The sequence below is a fragment of the Aythya ferina genome, assembly GCF_964211825.1.
Source record: "Aythya ferina genome assembly, chromosome: 13".
Taxonomy (NCBI): Eukaryota; Metazoa; Chordata; class Aves; order Anseriformes; family Anatidae; genus Aythya; species Aythya ferina.
In genome coordinates, this window is record NC_140311.1 from 6164145 (window position 1) to 6189098 (window position 24954).

A 24954-nucleotide genomic window follows, 5' to 3' on the forward strand; every position below is an offset into this window, starting at 1 on the left:
ATGCCATATGGTAACTGTTGCAATGGCTGACCTTTAGTAGCTATGAGTGTGTCTTCAAACTACCCTCATTTATTAAATCACTCTTTTTTTTCAGCTCAGCTTCAGGACTTGCACACCAAACTTAATAGGATCATTTACTACTGTGGATTTCTTCCTAGAAGAATTGACTGGCTTGTCCTTTGAAATCTGCTAAAAAATGACTACAGGCAGGCTGCAGTTTCCTCTCCTAGGGAAGCAAGGCCTCCCCAAGGCAACTGCTGCACCAAAACAGTGGGATTAGAGCTGCCTACAGGCAGAGCAGGCAGCACAGAATGCTCCCTGTGGCTGGGATCCTGCTGGACACAGTTTGGTGGCTGCAGCCATACTGGAGAAGTGTGTCAGCACATGGAAATTGATCTGATTTGCTTCCATAAATTTCCATACATTTTTGCATACAGCTGCGAGTGTGGCTCAGACCTGTAACCAAAGGTCCTGGTGACTCGGAAAGAGGTGAGGACTCTGGGCAGGATTACTCATGCGTTGCCTGTCCACCAGGGATGGGAACAATATTAATATCACACTAACTACAAGGCTGTGAGTGCTCCGTGAGACAAGAGGTGATTCAGCTAACCACAACAAAACAGTTTTATGTAGAAAGTGTTAGCCTGTTGAATTGGGGGAAAATGTGTCACAGTAATATAAAGCCACAGCTACTGTGGCACTTTACCAAGGAAGTCAAAAACAGCATCTTAGGTAAATGGCTGGGGGCTAGCATGGGGGAAGTCTATTAGTATGCTGTTGTCCCAGGGCAGGAGAAGAGCTTAATGTGTGCTCAGTCTGCTTCTGGATATCGGGTGAAAGAGCCAGTCATGTGCTAGGCAAGGATAGGTGGGTGGGAGGGTAGTGGAAGGGAGGCAAAAGTTTATTTGCTTCAATGTCTTCAATGAGAAGACAAATGTCTGTGAAGAGGAGGAATAAAAGTCTGCTTGCTGTAATACAGCTAATAGACACTGGAAATTTTCTAGCTACCCTTTACCCTCCAGTATCTGAGTTTTGCCTTTATCAGTTTATTTAAATGTCAGTAAAATATAAAAGCAAAGCTTTAATTTCTTCTGGCCACATGGTGTCTAAAGCTTTCTTTGTAGGTTCTCTGTGCTCACTGTAATTGGCAGAGATGCCATCCTTCATATCCTGGATTGGAGATAGTAAGATGAACCTGAACTGACATGAGAGAGTATATCTGCAGTGAAAAAGTTCTGGATCCCTGGGTTTAAGTTGTCAAACTCCAAAACTCCTTCAGGGATCTAAACAGCACTGCTTTGCTGATACATATGTACACTAGGGTGTTCCTCCTCAATTTTATGTGGGGTTTCCACTTTTATCTAGTGACATGCCAATACTATATATAATCCTCTTTTATTCTTCTTTTGTACTGAATACACGAAACAGGTAAAATAGTATGAACAAAAGTAATCATCTAGTCATTTTACTGCATCATATGCAAAAGCCAGCTGATATATTCTAAGATGCAGAACAAAAGAAAGGAGGAGGAGAAAGATCATTTATAAAACTCTGATTTCTCCAATAATCTGCCAACATTTTTTTTCTTAAAGGAAATTTGACATCAGTGCCTGTCATGTCCACTACGTTTTGCCAGTGAAAAGGGCTGTACTGATCCTTTGATTTGAAATTAAATAGATATATAAAGCTTTGGTTTTAAAATAACAAGGTTTTTCACTGGTAAAGAAATCTTGTTTCCTCTGTTCCTGCTCTCTGACAGTTGGTTGGCAGAGAAGGGAGGAATAATAAGTTTTAATTATATCTCCCCAAACAAGCAGATTTGAAAGCAATGCAGGGATTACATGAGAATAAAATCCCTTCAAGCATTAACTGTCGCTGGTAAAAGGATGTTAGATATAATCCTATAAGGTTAGATGTCCAGACATCCTGGTTTAACCAGGACAGTCTAATTTTTAATTTAACGTTCTGTCATCCTGATTATTTTCTTCAGGAGGCTCATGTGTCATGTTTGCCTTTGTGCCATATTCAAGAGTGGCACAATCATGAAAATAACACTTTAAATCATCATGCAGCTTTTCTCCTCCAATTTCATCAACCAGCATCATATGTCAAAATGCATTGAACATCACAAGCCAGAAGAATAGGAATTGTATTATCTTGTGCATTAAAAAGGAATAGATAAGCAAGAGAACAAAGGAAAAATAATAAAGAGGAGTGGGGGAAAAAGCCCATACATACATGCCTTTTTTCCGTTATGAGAAAAGATACCCGTGACAATACACAATACACTTGTCACTTGCTTGTTATGTAGAGCTTGAACTAAACCAGTTCCAAAAAGCTTCAGGTGCTGTCCCCTTCAGACACTTCGTGGTTGGCAGGAAAATAGTAAGCAAATGCCAGTGGAATAGTTAAGAGGATGGAAAGTATTTTTTTTATTCCACCCATGAGCTTTCAAACTCCCTCAGACAACAGATGGGTGATCCAAATTGGGTCTAATAAAGCAAGGATAGATTTTTTTTTCTGAGGCTAGAAGAGGTTTGGTCAGACTTAACAGAGTGTTTATTGTGCTCTTGCAATCTTTGGGTTTAGGCTGGAAGCAGAAAATCTGCAGAAATACAGTGTAGTTTCCAGCTGAAACCAGGGCAGTATTGTGAATCACATGAGAGAAGTGGATCCTTTGTGATTTCTAGGCAGAATAGGTTCAGAAAAGCATCTGAACTCCTCCAGGATTTTCTGATCATCCAAGCCTGAGGCTTTGCTTTTCTCATCCCTCCATCCACTCTCAGAGTCTCATTGTGAGAGTCACTGAGTGCTCCCTTTCTCCAGCTTCACTGTCAGGCAAGAACATTCATTACCTCTGAGAAGATGCCAGTGCTTTGTAGGATAGGATCTTAAAAAAAAACATGGTCAAAAGGTAACGCAAGAGGTTTTAATAAGCATCTGACTAAACCAGCTGGTTGTTTTCTTTTCAAGACAGATTTTCTTTTATAAAGCATTTAAGTCTCTTGAATGTATTGCTCTTACGCCCACATGCTCATCATCACTTCGCTTAAGTCAGGACTTACGTCTGTGATTCTTTTAGAATTCACCAGGTGCTCAGAGGCTGTGGGCACAGAGCCCACATCTCAGCCAGCCTCGAGGATTTCTTGAAGGTCTAACTACTATACAGCTTACTCTCCCCTTAGGGTAGACAATAGTAAGTTTAATAGATGTCTCCTTGGATGAATAGGACATGTCATCCTTCGAGTTGGACCAGGGTCTGTTCATTGTTACATCCAGGCTGCCTTGCAAATATGCAAGCACAGGATAATGTGCTGAAGTACAGTGAAGCATGTTAGTCATGCTGAGGGAAGGTCCTATGGGAGCTCTCTCAGTGAAAGAAAATACTTCTGCAAGAATTAAAGATGAGGTGTGAACAAAGTATTGCCACTCTGAGGAACTAAAAAAGCCCTTTCTTAAGTAAAGAACATTCCTGAGATACTACTCCTAAGGAGTCAGTAGTCAGTGACACTTGGAAACTGTTTATCCTGAGGGAGAGAGACACCAGTTATTTGTAGCAGCGTAATGGTAGGATCCTTATACTAAAATGGGTGGGACAGGAGAGGGGGGATGACCAGGCTACTTCCATCATGCCACTTGTTCTTGCAAATGCAATGGTAAAACATCCAGGGTGGAGCCACAGTATCTTTACTGTCCATCTCCAAACAGGTCATTAAATGGTACTGGGATCCATTAATCTCTGCTTTCCTCTCCTTTTTCCATATTCTGACAGGCTCATGAGAGTTGGATCTTGCTGTCAATTTTTATCATTTTTATTTTACATCAAAGCATGAGAGAAAAAAGTTTTCTGTTCTGTCTGAGCAGATGGACAAACGAGCTAAACCAGACCACTGAAATCTTAGTGTTATGAAGTTTGGTGGTAGCTGAAACAATAAGGGACAGTGTTCTCATAGGGCAGGGCACCCTCCACCACCCACTACTAATTTTTTCATTCAAGGATATAACTCAAGATACCTTGGATCAGACTGTGAATTGAGATATGCCTATTTAAATCTGGCATCAATCTTTCTTTCTGCTCCTGTATTAATTAGTGTCTTGTGAATTGTGTTTCTGTGGCTGGATAGTAGGCTGCTTTGGATCCGATTTATTTCACTGGATCAGGCAATTTAGTTCTCTTTGAAGTTTTCATTGTGATTTATATTTGGATGTGCCGCTATATAACTGAGAATTAAAAATGAGTATTTATGTCTTTTTATTATTGTTATGTCCATGTGATTAAATGCTTGTCTATAATAGTGGGTTGTAACCCAGGAAGTCTTTTCCAGTCCTGCAGTGAAGGCAGCAGGATTCTGGGCCATGCAATGTGACATGGTTACAGAGCCCACAGCGGGGTGGCAGAGGCAGAGGGGACAGATTTTTAAGGACAGCTTTGAGTGAGGTTCCCTGTCAGCTACTAATGGCATTCGGTGCAGTAAGGACAGTGCTATCAGCCCTGCTGCTGGTGACCCAGCACAGTAGGCTACAGCTTGGCTATTTTATCAAAGTAGATTCCTCTTCAGTATTCCCCTACTCCATATCAACACTGAAGCGGAGTCCTGGGGCAGAGTCAATGAGGACAGTTTTGCAAACCTTTAACTATGAAAGGTGCTATGCAGAAAACCAAACATATCTCCCAGCCTCAGGCTGGACTCAGGCGTGATAGTTTGTATAACCACCAGCAGCTGTTCCTTTGCTGGCTGGGGCTCAATCTTCATTGAAGGTAATGGAGGGAGAAAGATTAAGTAATGCTGCAGGCTCAGCTGCGTTTATTTTTTCCCCCTGTGGCATCGCCACTTTGCCACTTGTTAAATGAATATCCTCTGCTGATTCCTTTCCCCTTCTGTGCAGTATGAAAGCAGGACAAACTTCGGATCTGCTCCTCACTCCAGAGGAGAGGAAAAAAAAAAAAAAAAAAAAAAAAAAAACATTGTAACTTCTTTACAGCCAACAAAGTTAGCAAGGCAGTTAGATAAGACCACAAATTAGTCTGTTTTGTCAGTTTGATGAATTTTGGGTTCTAAGAGCATTCCAGGTTTTTCACCTGCAAAAGGCAAGCTTCCCTACCATAGCTCAGTGTGATCATCTCAAAGCACTCCACTAGTACTTTCTAAAAAGCACATCAGACCTGTGTGTATCCAGCATGTTGAGGAGAGCTTGGAGCACCAGGCAGTGAACCTTGGCTATAACCAGAGCCAAATACCAATTAGACATGACTCTGAGTGTGCTCTATTTGAAGTGCTAAAGGAAAAGTTCTAAGGGATGTATGGAACACTCGGGAATTCACCTAACCAGTCACATTCCCACTTGTTACATACAAGGAGAGCTTGGTACAACGTTTTTCATGACAAACCTTTGGCTAGAGTAATGAAAATGTTCTGGCAATAGCTAAAAGGAGCAGTGCACTTTGGGTAGGACATTTTCTGGTTACTTTTTCAAGGTGAAGCTATCTCTGAGTGGCTGGCCAGTGCAAGTCTGACTTAAGCCCTCACACACGTATCATTATCCCTTAAATCTCCAAAACCCTCTGAAGTGAACCTCCAGACCCTTTTTCTCATCTCAGAGAATCCTTTGAGATTCCTGTCCTGACTCTCATCCATCAGCATCCAAACAACCCAGTGAAGCTGTGACGCTACTGAAATCAGTTGTTTCTTGCCTTTCCGGAGACAGCATTTTACTTCCATGTGTTTGTAGGCCTTCCAAAACATGTGTATTACAGACAAGATTAGCCGTTTCTCTCTCTTCCCACTTCGAATCTTGGATCTTTTGTCACCAGGCTGCCAGATATGCTCATACAGTACTTCCTTCCTTACCAATTTGTTTTACCCCAGGGTAAATCCTTTGACTGTATGGACTATTGTTGATTTATGAAGAAGGGTAAATAAGATCTATAGATTATGAGTAATGTAGCATAAGGACTTTATCTTCTACTTACCTAGAGAATGTAGTGCTACTTAAGTGTTAAGAAATGACTACAATAAAAAAATGCACTGATTCAGCTGGTGAAGTGTCCCCAGGAAGAGAATTCCTTTGGAGAAGCACAGAGGATTGAAAAGCACAGTGCACTGAGCCAAGCAAGATTTGGGATGAGTAACTGGTACTGTAGAAGGTCATGGCAGAAGCATAAAGAACATGCTGTGGAAAACAGTCGTTCTCTTCCATAAATAAAGTAGTGTTGTGATCTTAAAGAAGCAGGACTTGGAAACAAGCAGACGATGTAAATAAGTAAGTAGCAGGGGGAATGTGAGAATATCAATCAAGAAATTAAGCCGACAGCATAAATAAGCAGGCAGCCATAGCCTGGGGGGTTGATGGAAGAACACGAAGTCGAGCAAAGATGTCAGTGGAATAGTCAAGAGGAAATAGAATCTGTGCTATGAAGATAAATGGTGCAGTAGGAAGCCTGAAAAAGAGTTTCACCTTAAATATCAAATTCATGATAAGCAGGGCTGGACAACAACCAAATGAATATGAGTAAAGCATAGGTCAGAGTTGAAGAGACAGTATAGGATACTCACCACTGATAAAAAACTACATTAGCCTCAGAGTGATTTTGTATTTAAGTCACTAGTTTTATATCTCTGGAATTTTTTAAATACCAGATATTATATAGACTGTAAATGTGCCTAGGGAGGAATGCATTATGGATATAAAACTGTCAGTTATTCTTTACATTTCTAAAGTCTTTTACTTTGAGAACCCAAAAATGAACTGTAGGAGGGCCTTTTTGAAGCAGGCAGCTCTAGTTTTTGTTTTGTTTTGTTTTTAAAGATGTATCATTAGCAAATGCATTTCTTTTGCAACTAATCATCCTCATGGGATGTATTTGAATATTTAAACAGGGGGAGGGAGGAGGTCAAAACATGTGCATAGTGAACTTGGTTTTGTCATTTGATATATATTCTGATAAAATAAACCATCAAGCTTTCTAACTAGTTCTGTTTGGCCCAGTGAGCCCACCTTAATACTTTCTCATTAATAAAAGCTGCAGAATATATCACCAGTGACAAATTAGGAGGTGTTTGAAGAGGTGTTCTCTGTTCACGAGAAAGCATATGTGTGAGAGGACAGTTTGGTGCGAGAGTTATATATGCAGTCAAAGAAAAAGAAAAGAAACCTTTTTCTCTTTCTAACAAAGAAAAGGTGACGTCTTCAAGAATAATGTAAAAAATTGCTGAGAATAACAAAATATAGGATACAGCAGGCTAGACAGGAAGAGTACTCCAATGGCCACTGAAAGCAGTGAACATGATTCAGGATTTATTCCAACCCTTTTATGTCACTTAAGTGAAGATTCAGGGGTGTTGGTGTGTTTGCAGGCCCCTCTGTCTTCTCCAGAACTGGGCTTTGTTTTTTCTCCTTCAGATCCACAAACCATTCACAGCTGCACTTGGATACTTTAAAGGATGGGAGAATTATGTGATTTCTTTAGATTTTTCTCTTATAAAATGTTGTTTTCCTGCATTTTCTTTTGGGAAAACCTTGATTAGGCCTACTTTGAGCCTAAGAAATTACCTGACCTTTCTGGGCCAGGCCCTGGGGTTCTCTTGTTCAGAACACAAAGCTGGCTAATAGGTTGTGAGGGCATTCGTTGTATCTTTAGTTCTTGGAGAAGTTGTGTGTGTTGGAGGGTGGATGCCTTTAATCAGTGCTCTGGAGGCTCACTGCTCCAAGGCCACCAATCTGCTTGCTCTGTTTACTACTTTGGGTTTTGATTATTTTTTTTTTTTTCCTGAAGAAAACGAAGTGAAATGATCACATTATGTGACAGTATGTTGAGTCTTTCAAATCAGCTCCAGCATACTGGTTAAGGATCTTGTTATCTATTTTTTTTCCCTGTGGTCTTTCTCTCATCAACTTATTTGGCTTGGTTAGAAAATCTTCTATTCTTCTGCTTTGAATTTAGTTTCATTCTCCAGAGAGTGCTTCTTGGTGCTTTGAGGACTTTGTTTGCTAGCCTGTGCAATACAACTTTATATTTTTGGCTGCTTTGTGCAAACTGCATCCCCAAATACAGACACAAAGCAAGGCAAGAGATAGAATATGACATAAATTACAGAAAACACTCGCTCAGAGATAACATTTGGAAGGAATACGTATAAGCAATCAATCACAAAGCTCAGGGGTAAGCTCTCTGGGACACAGCCTTTTCTGTGTTCAGAGTTGTATTCACGTAACAGCAAAGCCCTTGCCCACAGTGGGATTTCTAAGCATTACTATAATACAAATAATAATAATAAAAAATCAGGTGTTTAATTCATTGCAATTCCAAACAAACTCTGCAGAGAATTCTGTAACAGCTGAAGATAAACAACTTAAAAGGAAAGGCACTGTATACTTGATTCTGCTTGTTCACAGCTGTGATAAAAGCTATTACCAATTTAAACTGACTTATCAAAGTGCATTATCAGGTCTATCAATAAGTAATTATTAAACAAAAAACAGCACTATTTATTAATTAGCACCTATCACTTCTGCGCAGAAGTCTTTGTTTGCTGAAGAGGCAGCCCTTGGGCCTGGCTGGCCAAGTCCTGTGATTCATCCTTTACAGATTTTAGATGCTATTTATTTGCTTTACCTGAGTGAAATTTTAAGGTCTAGGTTTGCAAGAGGATTTTTTTCAGCACCAGTGTCAGCTTTTTCCTATTTTCTATTCTTTTCTACCACCATGTTAAGACTGAACATGCAGGGTCTCCTTGAACATGGCTTCCCGCTGTACTGTTTGAACCAAGGAGCCTGAACAGAGATCTCTCCAGGCACTAGGACAGCCGAGGGAACACGCTGTCTTGTATGCTTGCTGGGGCAGCTGCAGGCAGACATGCTTATGGCTCAGGTCTGTGCAGGATGAAGTACTAAGGTCCTTGTTTTTTTCAGTCCATTACTTTGTGTCAAGTCATTGGTTTTGTGAAGACACTAACAAGCATCTTTACACTTTGATTCAGCAAAATGATGCTCCCACGTATCTAGTCAAACAGAGATTATTATTCTTTTTAATTTTAAATGAGTGCTTTTTAAGGGTCCTTCTCATTGTAGTCCAGTCACTGTAAGATATGAGCATTTTTAATAAAAATACAGTCAATTCTCCTTCACTGTTACCAGCAAACAAAAATTGACTGTTTTTAATGTACATTTCAATTTACAGTGCTTTTGGAGACCATGAGGGAAATATATAGTCCTAACCGCTTAGCTGAAAGTCGTTGTTATGTCAATACAAAATCATTATAATAAAAAAACTCCTGTTGGCTCAGGACTTAAAAAAAATAGAAATAATTTGATACGTATTTTATACAAATCCATAGCTTACCTCAGTTGGAAATAGTATTATGGTTAGCTCCATTATCATTATTGCAGACTTATGATCATAATCATGTCACCCCTGCAGAAGAACTCTGAAAGGCTCCACAGCCCCTCAGTGCTGGCGGGGCAGTTTCTATGGGTAGCTGGAGAGCAGGGTAATAGATCTAGTTAATGTATTGTGAACTTGCTAGGACTGGGATGGAACAGTCAGTCTGTATGCCTGGACTTCCTATTAGGATCTGAACATATTGACTCTTCTGACAAAGCAGAGGACTGTTAGAGCAATGTATATTGGAAGGGACCTCTGAAAATCACCCGACCAAATCCTCTGCTAAAGGTGGGATGGCTCAGTCAGCTTGCTCAGTGCCCTCTCTAGCCCATATCGGAGCATCTCTTAGAATAGATGTCACAGCCTCATTGTTCCAATGCTGGATGGTGACTTTTTTTTTTTTTTTCCCCTAACATATGCTTAGAATTTCCCTTATTGCAGCTCTTGTTCACTTCCTCTCACCCTATCCTTTGTGAAACTCTAACAGTCCAGCTCTGCCTCTCTGCACTCTGCCATTAGGTAGCTGAAGGCGGCAGTGAGATCCTCTCACTCTTCTCATTGTAAGACTGACCACAGCCACTGCCGTCAGGCCCAAAGGCCTCCTGCTTCTTAGGGGTGGAGCATTCATGCCCATTTCTCTTGGAAGTTTCTGGCAGGGTGCCTAACCCCAAGCAAGAGAGTTCAGCCATGCTTAGGAGATGAAGTATGACAGGACAGAATGCAGTTTTCAAGCTGACTGGATCAGGTGATGGGAGAGGAGGGTGATTATGAGCTGCCAGTTAAAAATATAACAGGAGATTTCTTATATCTTTGAAAGGTGGGAAGATGGGTTTTACTTTCCAGTAAGGAAAGGCTGAAGCAAAAAGCTAAGAGAACAAAATCCCCTGTATTGCTGAGCTCCTGGTGAAGCAGAAAACAGTTCTTTTAGTAATGAACTCCTCAAAGAGATTAAGGAATTTTGAAGGCAGCATCTCTCTCTCCCTAGATTCAGCTCCACAAGTGACAAACGCTTTTGCTATGAGAGCAAGCATCTGACCTTTTCCTTCCCATATCTCCTGCAGCTGCAATGCTCAGCCTGCTCATTAACAGTGCTTAGGTATTAACCTCAGGGTAATCCAAGAGAAAGGCACAGAGGAAGCCTTATTCTTAAGTACTCTGTTCCAGGCTAAATGAGTGGAGCCGGTACATGTTCCTCCACCCAGGAGACCCATGTTTTGGAAATGACCAGTATAATCCTTTTGAACACATTGATGTGGATCTACCAGCAAGATTTTGGTTGACCCAGTAAAGTCTGTAAGACAGTGTGGATCTGTAGCTTCACAGCTACAGATAACCAGAAAATAAAGGACATTTTCCCACCTCTTTTCTTCTTTGCCATGCCCAGACATACGCTTAAAACTTAAGAAGATTATAACATAGCGCAGAGAAAGGGTTTGAAGCAGAAGGTACTGTCAGGAGCCTGCTGATATCTCTGATGCTCTCTGACACTCCTGGACACTGGTTCCTCACTGTGGCTGTTGCAAGCATTCCTCTACTCACTACTTCTAAAATTCAGTAATTATGTTTTAATACAGATCTCCATATTTAATTGGCAACTTAGGAAGCCTAGTTACAAACCTGGACACCAGCTGCTTTCTCTAGAGGCTGTGTCAAGGTGTGCCAGCACATCGATGAAGTGAGCCAGTAGCTGGCACACCACTGCACAGCCTCCAGACATACTGATATGACTTGCAAAAGCCTCTGGATGCTAGTTCCCATTCGTTTTACAAGGCTCTTCAATAAATGATCAAGTACTGTTCTGTACTCTCCAGTAATTTGATATTCATCTAAGGCAGTGATGTATGTCATGAGCTACCAGTTACACTTTTTGCAGACACAAAGAAACCAAAGAGCTGCTTGGTCATTTCCTCTACTTCCTTATTTAAATTAAAAAAGAAAAAAAAAAAAAAAAAAAAGTTTTCTCCTGTAGTTTTTGTACATTCTGCAACAACCTTCCACTGTGATTTTGCCAGCTTGCATAAGGCAAGGCGGGTTAGTTCAGGTTTCTCAAATAGGTGGCTTCCAAGAAACAGCTGGGCTGAAGAATTGCCTCTGATTCTTTAGGTGATGTTTTTCTCTGTTCTACTAAAGATGCAGTCTTTTAAACAAGATGGAAAGCAAGCTTCTGAGCACATATTGTCACTAGAGATCTGATTGCACTTTTGCAAGAGATTGTCCCAATAAATTCCCATTTAGGCAGCCTCCTGTGAAACATCATTTGGGAGAAGAAATTCAAAAATCTACATCAGGATTTTTGTATTTACATGATTCTAATGTGTTCCTCCCCTGTTTGCATCTACATTTTTTTCCTCAGAGTTTTGTAGCAAGTGGAATAGAAGTAGTGGTGGCATTTTTGATCAAATATGACCAAGCACTAGTCAATAATTTAGCTCATTCATAGAATGAATAAATAAAAAAATCATAAATGGTGATATGTTAAGCAAGCTGAGATTGTTCTGAGTTGCCAAAGTGGCACAGATAAAATGATTTTTTACCTTCTGTAATGAATTTCCTTACTTTCTCTCTTTAAATTCCCTTGTGGCTTCAAATGTAAAATATGTTTTCTAATTCCTGTCAGATGAAGTTGTACAGTGCTAACACAACTGCTTCACTTGTGCTGGATACATGTAAAGAAGTGCCTCCAAATAAACTCTTGGGGAGGTTGTTCTTTGCTTCTCAGAGCTACATGTTAAAAAGATTAAGGTCAAAAGAACAAAAACCATGTTAAATTTCTGAAGTCAACTTAAGAAGACACAGGGTGATCTTGTGCCTGTTAGAATTTACATTTCTAGTAATTCTGTAAAATCACCCAAGCAAAGGAAGCCAACACCAAGGCTCAAGAAAATGGTTCAGGAATGCTATGCTATCAGTGTGTTCCAGCTATACCTAATCCCTCTCATCATTTCTCACATGAACAGTCTCACTGACTTCAGTTGGACTTCTCCCAGGCCTGATTTCAGGAAGAGCATCTAAGTGTGCCTATCAAAGCACAGCCTCTTGCACCTTAATTTGCCACTCAGCACTTCTTCCTACATAGCTGCCTTGAACAGGTCTATCGCTGTCCTTGATGCTGCTCTCTCCACCCTGCCCCCCATGTAAACTGCAACCTATAGTAAGAAGGAAAGAAGAAAGAGCTTCTTGTTATGCTAGGAGTGGTTAGGTATAAAAGTTGCTGTAGAAATGTAGAAATGCATGATGGAGATCATTATCACTTACCTCTAACTGCCAAACCTTCTCAGCTGTCGATCCAGTTGAGCCTCTCAGTTGAACGTATCATTATTGCTTGCTGTCCATTTGAGATCAAACCAGTCCATCCGTCTAACTTCTCTGTCTACATTTTTTTGCCTGTGAAAGTAAAGCAAAATCATCCCTCTGCAGTGTCTCACTGTCAATAAATTGCCTGCATTTTGCATTATCAAAAACAATCCTTTGACAGTTAGGGAAGATGATTATTGCTTAGCGCCTCTTTACTCACTACTATGCTCCTCCAAACTCAACTGCATGCATTAAATTAAAAGGGGAAAAATAACAACAATAAGAAGAGAGAAGACCTCATGTCATAAGAAGCTGAGTTTGAGGAGTTTAACTTCCTATAGGGAGTAATGTAGCAAAAGCCATTTAGCTGCTTGCCTAGACTGTTAAACTCAGGACATTTTTGCAGGTACCTGGCTTTATTTTATGTGGTCAAGCTATCCAGGTCTTGCTAGGAGCGTGACACTATAGCTAGCAGAAGTGACATTAGCACTGGGAGATAAGAGACCAGATTTTTTTAAAGATCCTTTCTTGTAGGACCCGCCAATGCAACTTTCAGAGATGTCTTTTAGAAATTAAAAATAGTAGCTGAGGTTGATTCTTTCTGCATGGTGTATAGAGGTCTCAGAGTTCCCTCTGGGAAAGCGTCTCTTTAGCTTTGTTACTTTTTTGGCGTTTAGGTCTCTTAATTGTTTCTTGAATTTTCTTGAAGGTTTGACAAGATGCTTCACACTCATATATTAATGCACAACATCCTAGCTGCCACTGGGCACCAGTGCCTGCTGATATATTTCCACTGAGTACGCAGTTTAACTTCCAACCTAAATGCATCCGCTCAAGGCAAATAGGCAGTTACAGTTCCCCCTTTAAAAGCTCATCAGCAGAATCAAGAGCAAGCCTGAAGGTGGTCTCATTAAAAAAAAAAAAAAAAAAAAGTGGTTGCTATAAAGGGGCAATTAGTGATTAAAGTGGAGCACAGAATGCGATAAAATTATTACGATGATAGCTTTTTTCTTTCCCATGAATGGTAGGGAAAGGACACGTTCCAGCTCTGACATCAGAGAGCTCCTTGATCATTCCATCATGCCTCAGAAAGCTCCTTGATCAGCCCTGTGATTGGTACATCCGTGTTCAATTGTCATTTCTGTGAATGTTTTCTTGTTAATTTTCATCTTACCATGCAGAAGAATCAGAGGGACAACATTTACTGCAAAGATCCTCTGAGGTTAGGCATATTCATGCGAAGAGTGCCAAAGCACTTGGTCATTTACTACAGACAAAGCTAGAGGTTATTGTTCAAGACCTTCATCACTCACCTTTCCATCCGTCTTGCTAGGCTTCTCCCTTCCCCCAGCTGGCTGTGCTGGCAACTGCTCAGCTAAACAAGAGGTGGAATTTGGCCTTGTACTTATGCCTGTAAGGCAGTAATTTTTTGTTGTTGTTGTCCTTTTGTACCTGAAGCATTCCGGAAAAATGCTGATATCTTGGCAAATATCTGGACATCTTTGCTGTTAAGAGAGCAGTGATTAATGTGCTTTTTTGTTCTCTCTGATTAAATTAAAACATGTATTCTAACATGTCTTGGAGACATTTATAATTGTCCTTGTGTAGCCCAGCTTATCAGGACGCAGTAGCAGGTGTTGTCAGCTCAGCCAGCCAGGATTTTTAATCCTGTATGCCAGCCTCTCTGCTGAAGGCCAAGGCCCAGATGCTACAGCCCTTTGCACATGCTAAGCAGGATTTCCATGAGCAGTGCTATTGCCCAGGAGGGAGGCTGGGTGACTCCTAAGGACCGTGACAAAGCCCTCTTGCAGCCAGTGCACCAAGCGGCGGTGCTGTACGTGCTGTCTTGCAGAGGTCTCTTCACATTAACCTGCTTTGCTGCACTGAAGATTGGGGAAGGTGGCTTTTTAGATTTCTCAGGATCTGAGAGTACTTGAAACAAACTTTGCTGGCTTTATCTTAAATAGAGCTTTTTGCTAGTTTATCTCAAAGTGTGTTGCAGTGGAGGGCAGTGGCAGCTTTGACACGGGAAGAAAACAGCTTCTGTACAGAGTCCTGTGAAGAGCCTTTTCTGCCTCACTTGTTGTAACCCCAAGCAAAGTGTCACCCTCCATCACCACCACTGACCTTTCTGTCACAGTATGTACCCAAATGTAGGGGTTTGAGTGGGTTGTCATCACTGAGGTCGTTGCCTTCCTGATCTACCCTAAGCTCTGCCGCTGTGCTTACATCTCATCTGATGGAGGCAACTCAGTCCTCAAGGCAACAGCTTTGTCTGTCTGGTGGCCCCTCTTTATCCAGTGCTGGGATCAGCTTTGTTCTCAGGAGGTGATTAATCTCCTTCACTTTTTCTGGTGAATTTTATGCAAGTGGTGCAATCATCCCTATTTTCAGCCCCTTTCTGGCTAACACAGTAGGAGAGCCTATCTCTCCAAAGAAAATGCTTGGAGACTTGGAGGTTATCCTTTTACTAGAACAAAGTTGAAATAAGTTTCCTTTGTACTTTCACCATCTTTATGTGAGGAATAAAGAATAAGCTGATTGAGAGCATTTACAGAATTGCAGGAGTTGTATACAAAGGCTCACATTTTCCTGTTTCTGCCTTTTTGACATTATTTTCCTTTAAGGAAGTTTAAGTCCATGGGGGTGTTGGCATGTGCTGGTTGAATGCTTGAAAAAGTGAGTACTAAAAAGAAAGTTTAAAAGGCAAGATAGTGTTTGCCATGATTTATTCAGTAGTTAGAAAGATAAATGTGTACCTGTGATACTGTTCTGTTGCAACAACTGTTTCTCAATCTTTTCCTGCATAGGGAAAAGAACAATCTATCCCTAAATATAATACTTCGCCTGGGAGCATTTTTGCTCTTGTTCATTTGTGTCACCTAAGTTTCCTTTGCCCACCTGCCCTGTAGTCACACTAGTTCTTCACATGTGTTTTGGGGATGTAAATCTATTGCTGTTTTGAAATGCCCATAGTGATCTGGTAGCAGTTCTGTTTGGGTATTCCTCAAAAAGCATCACAGAAATGGTGTGTCTGATCACAATAATGGACACTCAGGGTTACCATTGATGTAGAAGAAAATGTGCAACAGACAACTGAGATTTTTATCAAAGCTCATCTGGGTAGTGAGTTAACATGGCAGTTGCAGTAGATAAAACACCATAGGATCTTTGACAAGGAGTCTGTCACAATTTTGCAGTTCTATAGGGCATATTGTCCAAGAATTCAAAGAACCCCATTATGTTTCACTGAGCTATTGTAAGGTAGGTAAATATGATTAGATCCATTATCAGATTGGCAAAATGAGACACAGAAGTGATATGATCCCCCCACTGTGGCATATATACAGCTGGTGGTGACTCGGTGTTCTTGTGTCATGTGAGCCTGCCACAGCCCAGCAAGGCAGCTGCAGGATACCTGATTGTCCCTTTGTGCAGTTTTGCAGTCTCAGGTGCAGCTGTTTTCCCAGTGTCGTCTATTCTGGGTCTCTCAGAGATTCAGCTCTTTAGTGAATATTTTACATATTTTACTTGATGGATCTAAAAGCAGAGTTCATTAAGCAGTCCTTAAAAAAATACTTATCACACAGTCCACTGCCTTTGTTAGCGTTTATGTGCTGTCACTGCTTTTGTCAGCCCCCCATGCGCTTGAAGTTTTACCCCATTGAAATCTGTAATCTGAGCCTTTACTCCCACCCAGTGTATTCATGGTTCAGACCATATCTTCAAGCCTCTCCATGTCCTGTATTCTTACAGCCCTGATGTTGTATTCCACGTACCTACCACAGCTCCTTTTGATTACAGAGTAGCGGCAGCTGCTCTCCTGGGAGACTGCATATAGACAGGTACAGGCCAGAATTTCCTTCTGAGCCAAATATTTTTATTAAAAATTACTCCCATAGGCTGATTGTTATTATTATTCTTTTTAATCCTGCTATTGTTTCCCTTAGGCCAGTCAAACCGAGAAGAGACAAACTTTAATCTGTGATTGCTTTTACACTTGCTTGTGTTTCACACATGCTGGGAGATGCTAGGATCCTGTGCTTTCCCAGTGTGCTGCTTCATTACATTCCTGGGATTCTTTTCGCAGTTGATTTTCTCCTTTTAAAGACAACCTGTACTCTAAAGGGAAAAACAATTCTTTCTTAATCCTTGTTAGTGTTGCTCTACCCTAGTCAGGGCATGGGATTATCCAGGGCTATATATGATCTGGGCCTTTCCAGAGTTAGTCATTTGTGATGGGGGAGAAAGCAGGACAGCCATGCTTAGCTTTAAAGCTAGCCCTGAAGGGATTCAGCTTTCTCTGGGAAGGGGCCAACTGCATTATTTTACATTTGAGTTCATTCCAGCTCTAAGATCTTGTCTAATCTGCAGACACAGGGAGTTCAGCATGGTAGGGATGGCCAGCAGTTGTCCTTCAAAGGGAGCCTCAGCAATCCTTGTTCAGTGCCAGCCCACCAGGACAATGTCTGAACCTGCAGGCCAGCTGCAGTTCTAGACTACAATCCAGCAATTGGTGAAGTACAAATGCAAACTGAACTTGCAGTCGTGCATAACAGCAGACTTTCAGCTCAACCCCACAGTCTGCTCTCCTGGAGCATGGGCACATAAACTCTGGCAATGGGAATATATATGTGTGTGTGTGTGCACTGTGGGTCCAGACCTCTGAGACTGCAGAGAAAGCTCTTTGCTTCATATTCTTTTTCAGAGGAGGATCGAGAAGGAGAAGCAATAGGTCAAACAACATTTTAGCCATTTAATTAAAAAAAATAGCACTCTTACTGACTTCATCTTTCAGAACCTAGACTGCCCAAGTCCTCTTTATTTCCGCAATTAGCAGCCCCCACAGCAGCACTGGTACACCCTCCTGCCCTCCAGTCCTGCTTCCATGTTTGTGTTGACATCCATCATCTATGGATGGTCTCCAAAACTCCTAGCACCCAGCAAAACAGCCCCCTCCTTCTTCTTTCCTCCTGCCATGACATCCAGATAAGTTAGGTATCTTAAAAAATTCTTGCTCAAAACTTCCGAATCTTTACTTTCTCAACCCTTCTGCACAACAGGCTCGTACAGGAACCCCATTCTTCCTTGGTGTTCATTTCATAATCCTCTACTCTGGCCTCAAATATTTTATTATATGTCTTGCTATTTCAACAATTTAATTGAGCAGCATAATTTGAATGTTTTAGAAGTAATTTTTAGCACACCTGAAATCAGTGTTATTGATTCTTCTCTCTCATGTGGCCCTGGTTAGGTATTTTCTGAGAGAAAAAAGCATTGCTTTTGCTCTCTTTTTTTCTGACTTTTGGCTTTTGTGGCAGCACAATATTTGACTCTCTGCTACTTGTCTTGCTCTGAAACAGTTTATCAAATCTCCTTCAACAATTACTGTCTGCTCCTCTATTATTCACTTTCACCTGCTTGATTCTTTCCTATCAATCAGCCTTCCTTTCCCTCTCCAGCCTGCATTCTGTCAGCATAAAAGTCTCCTGCCTTGAACTGCGATCCAGGGTAAATGCAGACTTTTAACCCTTCCCACAAGTGCCCAGCCATCTATACTTAATGTCAATGCAGCAATTAATTTCCTGTCTCCTTGGTTCAACTTGTGCTGTTCAAGTTTTCCATCATCCACTCCCTCTTTCTCTCCATTTTCTTATGTGGGATTTCTGAGACAATAAAATGGTCTTCTGCAGTTTTTGCTCACCATCCCAATGATGTTTCAGGTTTCATCAACATTTTGGTGGGGGCTATACTTTTTTAGGGCTAAAGCAAAATCTACTGTGGTACTGTAGCTTCTCACTGATTTCTGTCTGCTTCAACTGTCTGTCAAAGAACTCAAAACACTATGAGTATCTCCTCCATCTGTGTAATTAGTTTCAAGTTAGAATGTGGAGAGGTTGTTTTGCTCCTAACAGTGAAAGTTGTTTGTTTGTTATGACCACAGAAGTGGATTCTGCTCCTTGTTCTCCTGTGGCCCATGATATGTTCCTGTCTTTTGTACCCTGGAGTCTCTCTGCATCTACTCTCCCTCCCTCAGTCTCTGTGGCTGCAGTGCCAGGAGCACTGTGTGCATTCACCTCAGGGCCTTCATGTGTTTACGTTGTAAAGGCTCCCAGAGAAATAGGTTCTTGGAAGAAGGAAGTAAAAGTCTGGTTTTATCATAATAATTAATAAAAGCAATTAATTTGGTCCATGCACTGTAAAACTCAAAGACCTTTTGGAGGTCATGCTTAGAAGTACATGTCTTTTGTATTAGTAAAGTGATAAAATTCAAAGGGAAATGAGAAATGTTTTCTGCTCTTTACATGCAACATGGAAAAAAATGCTAGAATTTAATGGATTATTAAAGGAAACGTGTTGTGGGTGTCCAGTTTTTCCTCAATCCTATTTAGTCTCAGAAGAACATGTGAAATATTGCGGTTTTGTCCATGAGAAAAGTAATCTTAAGGTAAAATGCAATGTGTTTACTTATGAAAAGTGTATCATTCTGTAAAACTCCAAAGCCTCATTCACATAATTGCTCTTATAGTGGCTTTGCCACAAGTGACAGCAGTCTGTGTGCAGCAATATAAAACTGATGTGAGCCCATGGAGAGATGGACTACTACACTCTGCACGCTAGTGTCTAACCATATAGCTCATAGGGAGGGAACTAGAAAGGCAGTAACTGTGTCTGTGGTTACTATCAATTAGAATCAAAGCTGCTTAGCTGGCTGAGATATGCTTCTTCTGAATCCTCATTTTTAGGTTTCTGTCATGCTTCTCTAATCTCCTACAAAGTTACATTTCCATAAAAAGACATTTTCATTCTTCCTGCTTATTTTTGTTAACTAGAAATTCTTCTTAATGATGTTTTTTGGATTCAAAAACTCTTCATCTAGGTCAGCATTTTTACACTGCCGGTTTCCCAGTTGTTATATTGCTACGCTTCACATTCTTAATTTTAAACAATAAAAGTCTTGGAACGGTTCTTGCTTTTCTATAGTTTCTTTTCCTTCTGAGAGCTGAATGTTTCCTCTCATCACAATCTCCATCCCAGCTTCAACCCATTTATCAATTTATAAGTCTCGCTTCTTCCAGAATAGTTTTTCAGATACGTATTTTTAGATGAGAGCTGTTCCATCTTTCCAAAATGATCACTTCAACCTCAGCAACTGGAGCTCAGACATACAATATTTAAATTATTATTTATAGTACAGGAACATTTAGAGACTTTCATTAAAGATAAGACATTAGGCATGTGCCTTGATGAGTAAAGGCACAATGAGTGATAGTCCCTACTCGAAGCAGTTTGCTCTCTGAAGACAGGGGGTGAGCTTGCTGGGAGAATTTATGGAGAAATGTAGCCCAGACACACATTAGGATCACCCAGGATTGGATTCGGTCTCCAAGTTTAGCCAGAGTTACCCAGCCCTGCCTTGCCCACCAGTACCACCCCATCGTGGTGTGATATTGCTTGTATCTCAGCACCCAATAGGCAAGAGAGCAGGATGGGATCAAGCAGAGGAACAAAGGATCTGAGTACTGTGGGAGCATGACCACCCAAGGGAGATGCCAGGTGACTGCAGATAGGCAGATCTGCCTTCACCATGAAGAGGAGGGCAGTAAAGGGTGTAGTTATGGTGCTATAGCTCTGTGAACTGAAGACACAGTACTCAAAGTGAGGCCGCACCAATGCAGAGTAGAGTGGGACAATCACCTCCCTCGACCAACTAGTGATGCTGTGCTTGATGCACCCCAGGATACGGTTGGCCCTCCTGGCTGCCAGGGCACACTGCTGGCTCATATTCAACTTGCTGTCAACCAAAACCCCCAGATCCCTCTCTGCGGGGCTGCTCCCCAGCCTCTTGTCGCCCAGTCTGTACATATAGCCAGGGTTGCCCCATCCCAGATGCAGGACCCGGCACTTGCTCTTGTTAAACTTCATGCAGTTGGTGATTGCTCAGCTCTCTAATCTGTCCAGATCTCTCTGTGAGGCCTTTCCACCCTCAACAGAGTCAGCTACTCCACGTTTAGTATAATCAGCAAATTTGCAAAAAAAAAAAAACCTTCTAGTCCTGAATCCAAACCAATTATAAAAACATTGGAGAGAACTGGCCCTAAAATGGAGCCTCAATACCATCAAATCTTGAGATAACATTACATATACAAACATGGCCAGACAACTCCTGATGGCAGGGTTTTTCCAGTCATTGTTAGAGAACCTTTTTCTCTAGTGTGTTCCTAATTTTTTTGATTCCTCAGCTAGTACTAACTTATGAACTGTCAGGCTTATATAGTATGGTGCATTTCTGTACTGAAAGAAACCTTTCTACTTGAATTACCATTTATAGCTCCATTTTTTTTTCACTAAGTGGTGTAAATTAGTTCTGTGTGACTTGATGGATTCTCTCCCTCCCCCTCGACAACAGTGATAAAAGATCTGACCCCTTTCTGTGCATTTGTAAAACCAAACACATGAAATCTAATTTGTTTATGGCCAAGCTTTTAATTGCTTTACCATCACAATGTGGAACTGAATGCTTTAGTAATCTTGGGGATTCATCGACTGATTTTTAACATGGGACTTGACATGAGAGGGGTTATCACTGTTAGATGTAGTAATATAAACCTTTGGGGACGGTTAGGATGTTTATGCTGACTTCTGTGAGGCAAGAATTTGGTGTACGGGTTCTAAATCCTGTTGTGGTTGCTGCTGAAATGTCCCAGTAAAATAATCTTCCAAGCTGCATTTCTTATCAGAACTGAACACTGTAACAGAAACAAACCTTAAGAGTAGTGGCCAGCGTTTTTCTCTGCTCCCAGAAGTCCAAAAATCAGGCCATGTTTCCTGACCTAACAGGGAGGAGGAAACCCCCTTCACGTTTCAGAGCATTGATTTTGGGTTTTGACCACTCAGAATTAGGCTTACAAAACAAAACCAATACTTATATGCAGATTATTCCTGGTCTCAAAGTGCCTCTAATTAATTCAGTGCTTTTTGCTCTGGACCATAAAGCCTTCTTTAGCCTTTCAGAGGCAGTGCTGTTTTAGCCTTCTCTTTTTGCTGATTATTATCAAGTCAGAATAATTCTTTTTTCCCCAGAGAAAGTCCCTGTGTTTTACTCATAAATAAAAAAGAAAAGGAAGAAACATTTTTGATGGTATTTTTGTGATTTGACTTTGCCATCAGAATAGAACTGCACACATACAGCACTTGTCGTCCCTAAAACTTACATTTTGAAAGTTCTTTGAAGATGTAAATTACAGATCTTTCATATGAAAAGTTAATGAAGGACTCTAAACAAAATAAAATAGAAATGATGACATGAAAGAGCCTTCTTATGGCTTCAATAACAAGATAAACAGTTTAATATTCCACATACTGCATTAAAAATAACAGCTGGGCTCTATGGAGACGAATCCCTTAACTCAACTACATTGGTTTTCACATTAGGAGAGGACAGTTAAGGAGAGTGATGACTGTCCTTTAATTGTCACCTCCTTTTGGTCCCCAGAAACACTGAAAGCAGGCAACACCTGCTAAGTTTTAGCAGACTCCAGAAGTACTTTAACAAATAGAGTAGTAAAGTGCCATTACCACCAACACTTCAGTAGCCTTCGAAGTGACAGACACATACTGTATTGACAGCCTAGAATTTTAATGAGCAATAGCTGTTTCAGACAGTATTGATTGTCTTTTTTTTCTCTTCTTCTGATTCAGACAAGAGGAAGCAAGAACCAGCATTTCATTAGAAGGAAACTTTGTCCAGTTATTCATATTTCATGAATACTCGTGAGTGAGCATGTCCTGTAAAATAACCAATTAATTCAGCCATGTTAAGACCGAGGCTGAAAACTGGAAACTACACCATTACATCTATAGAGGCCGAGGAAGGCATAAGTTTCAAATTTTCCTACACTATAAAATGTTCCCAAACAACATTTTGATCCACATCCCTTGGTTCACTTCACTTTCTACTTCTCGGCTTTCCTGACAGCTTCTCCTGTGTATATTGTTCTAAGTGACTATTGTACCGTGCTGTTCACAGCTCAGAATGTTTCAAGATACAATGCCCATTTTTTTGTGAGTGGTTTTTGGTGGTGGTGGTTTTGACAGCATCACAGATTTGAGTTTAAAATGACCAAAAGAGCAGAGGAAGGAGTAGCCTGCAATAATGATTTGCAAATTGTGTTAATTTCATAGTGGGATCCTGCTTTTTGATAGGATTTAATGCGTAATGAGCTCCTGAGACGTTATTTTTGCTTCAAAGCTTTGCTGAGTACTAGATCCTATTAAATTCTTCCAGTGAACACACCAAAAAAATACTTTGAGCTAATTTTAATAATTTTTAATTGAAGGAGTATTTTTATTCCAATTTGAGTGTTCAAGCTGTTTAAAAGTTAACACATTCTCAAAGTACTCATCAGTCTTTTCCTCCCATAATATCTTTTTTAGGCAGCTCATGGCGTTTTTTTTATTCAGCTTTTTTTTTTTTCCCTGTATTTGTTTTTCAGACCAAATGGAAACAAATTTAGATTTCTTTTTTTTTGTTGTTGTTGTTATTTATTTCCTTTAAATTGCCTGTATGCTGCAGTTTAATTTCCATTCTTTTTATTATTGTATTATAGGCTACCATAATAGTTTGCTTTCCTTTTTTTTTCTTTTTTTTTTTTCCTTTTTGTAAAAACAGAACCAAAATCTAAAATTTTCCGCTACTCCTTTCTTGTATCATAGCAGGAGCTAGATTTGTGTGTGTGTGTGTGTGTGTTGTGCTCAGTAATGTATGTATTTTGTTACTTGTAGTGCTGTTGTTACATTACATTAAATCTTATGGACCCCAGCAGAGAATGGCATCTCAGGTTGCAAGACAGCTAGCAGAAAACCAAACATCATAATCTACATACATGAGCAAGAAGTGTGTTTTACTGTCATGCTTAAGGAAGGCAATATAGACACAGAAAGATTCAGTGATCTGTTTCAAGCCTTCCTAAAGATTTGGGATTGGTTTCCATACCCATGACACTATCCCTCTGTTTGATTTATCCTCTCAACCTTATTCCTATGCTCCAAAATTGTGTGGAAAGCTGGAGGACAGCAGGCAGTCACATGGCAAATGAAACACAGCTGTGTAGTTTGTCTCATATACAGCTATGCCTCATTTTAAGCATGGCATAGACTAAGAAATCAATGTTAAAGTGACAGCTTTACTGAAGGTAAGCCTTGACTAAACAAACTCTGTGCCTGAGGCCCTCCTTCATGGTGGTCTCTCAAGCTATGGCAAGCATGAAAAGGTGTAGCGTCCCATGCCTCTACCTGCAACAGGATTTGGGGCTAGTAGAGGTGAGTGCTGGTGAAGCTGGCGTGTGAGATCCCAGTTTGCCCATCATTTCCTTGCAGGTGTCAGCAGGAAACATGCAGTCACATGCTTTGGTGACAGGTGCGGTGTGGCCATGGGCTGAGTTTTCAGAGCTGAAGGTTTTTGTTTTGCTGCTGTGGCTGCCCAGGGCTCTGCTTCTGGTGCAGCTGGTGCAGGTGTTTTTCTTGTTGTTGTTGTTTGTTTGTTTTTGTGTTGTTGGTTTTTTTTTGTTTGTTTCTGGTAAATGAGAGTCACCCTAATGAATCAGTCTGTCTTTCTCTCTCCATATCCATATTAATTTTTAGGAATCAGAGACAGATGGTTAAGAGCTTTGAGATGTTTGGGGTGACCTTGGGGAGGCTGTAACTACAATGTAAAATTGCAAATGGCAAATGCAGTAAGCAGATTAAGAGTCTGGCACTCCAACAAATCTCAAGACCTACTCTTATGTTGCTATTTTTCCCCTATGGCAAACTTACAGAATCCAGAATGACTTTGCTGTGGCAGTGAGTTGAAAATTATAGTGAGTGAGTGTTCCCTTTTAAATAATGGATTATGAGGCAAAGATTAATTTTTGCTCAATTTTCACACTAATTCAGTGCCTTGCTGCCAGCAGAAGCACAAAGAAGGACATGAATTCACAGTAGCTTTCTTTCCTTTCAAAGTCTTAGCATGCTTTTATTGGATAGGACTGTTTGTAATAAAGTCCCATCATTCAGATCTGGCTGCCTACCTAACCACAGGACTTTGACATCTCTTGAACATCGTTTGGTTAATGTCATCAGCAAAGACAGTCAAACCACTTCTCGACTTGCTCAGTGCCTGTCTAAAGGAAACCAGTGCTCTTCTACTACAGACAGAAGGTCATATACCAACAATCCCTATGACAGCCAACACTCTGCAGCTGCCAGGCACCACTTATTTTTAGGCCAGTTGAAAA

General features: G+C 40.7%; 1 protein-coding gene across 34 annotated transcripts in view; it reads left to right on the forward strand.

The window, feature by feature from the left end:
* The window catches only part of LOC311443752 (uncharacterized protein), a 319792-nt gene that overhangs the window by 269319 nt on the left and 25519 nt on the right, over nucleotides 1-24954 (forward strand). The gene's annotated exons all lie outside the window — the stretch shown is intronic.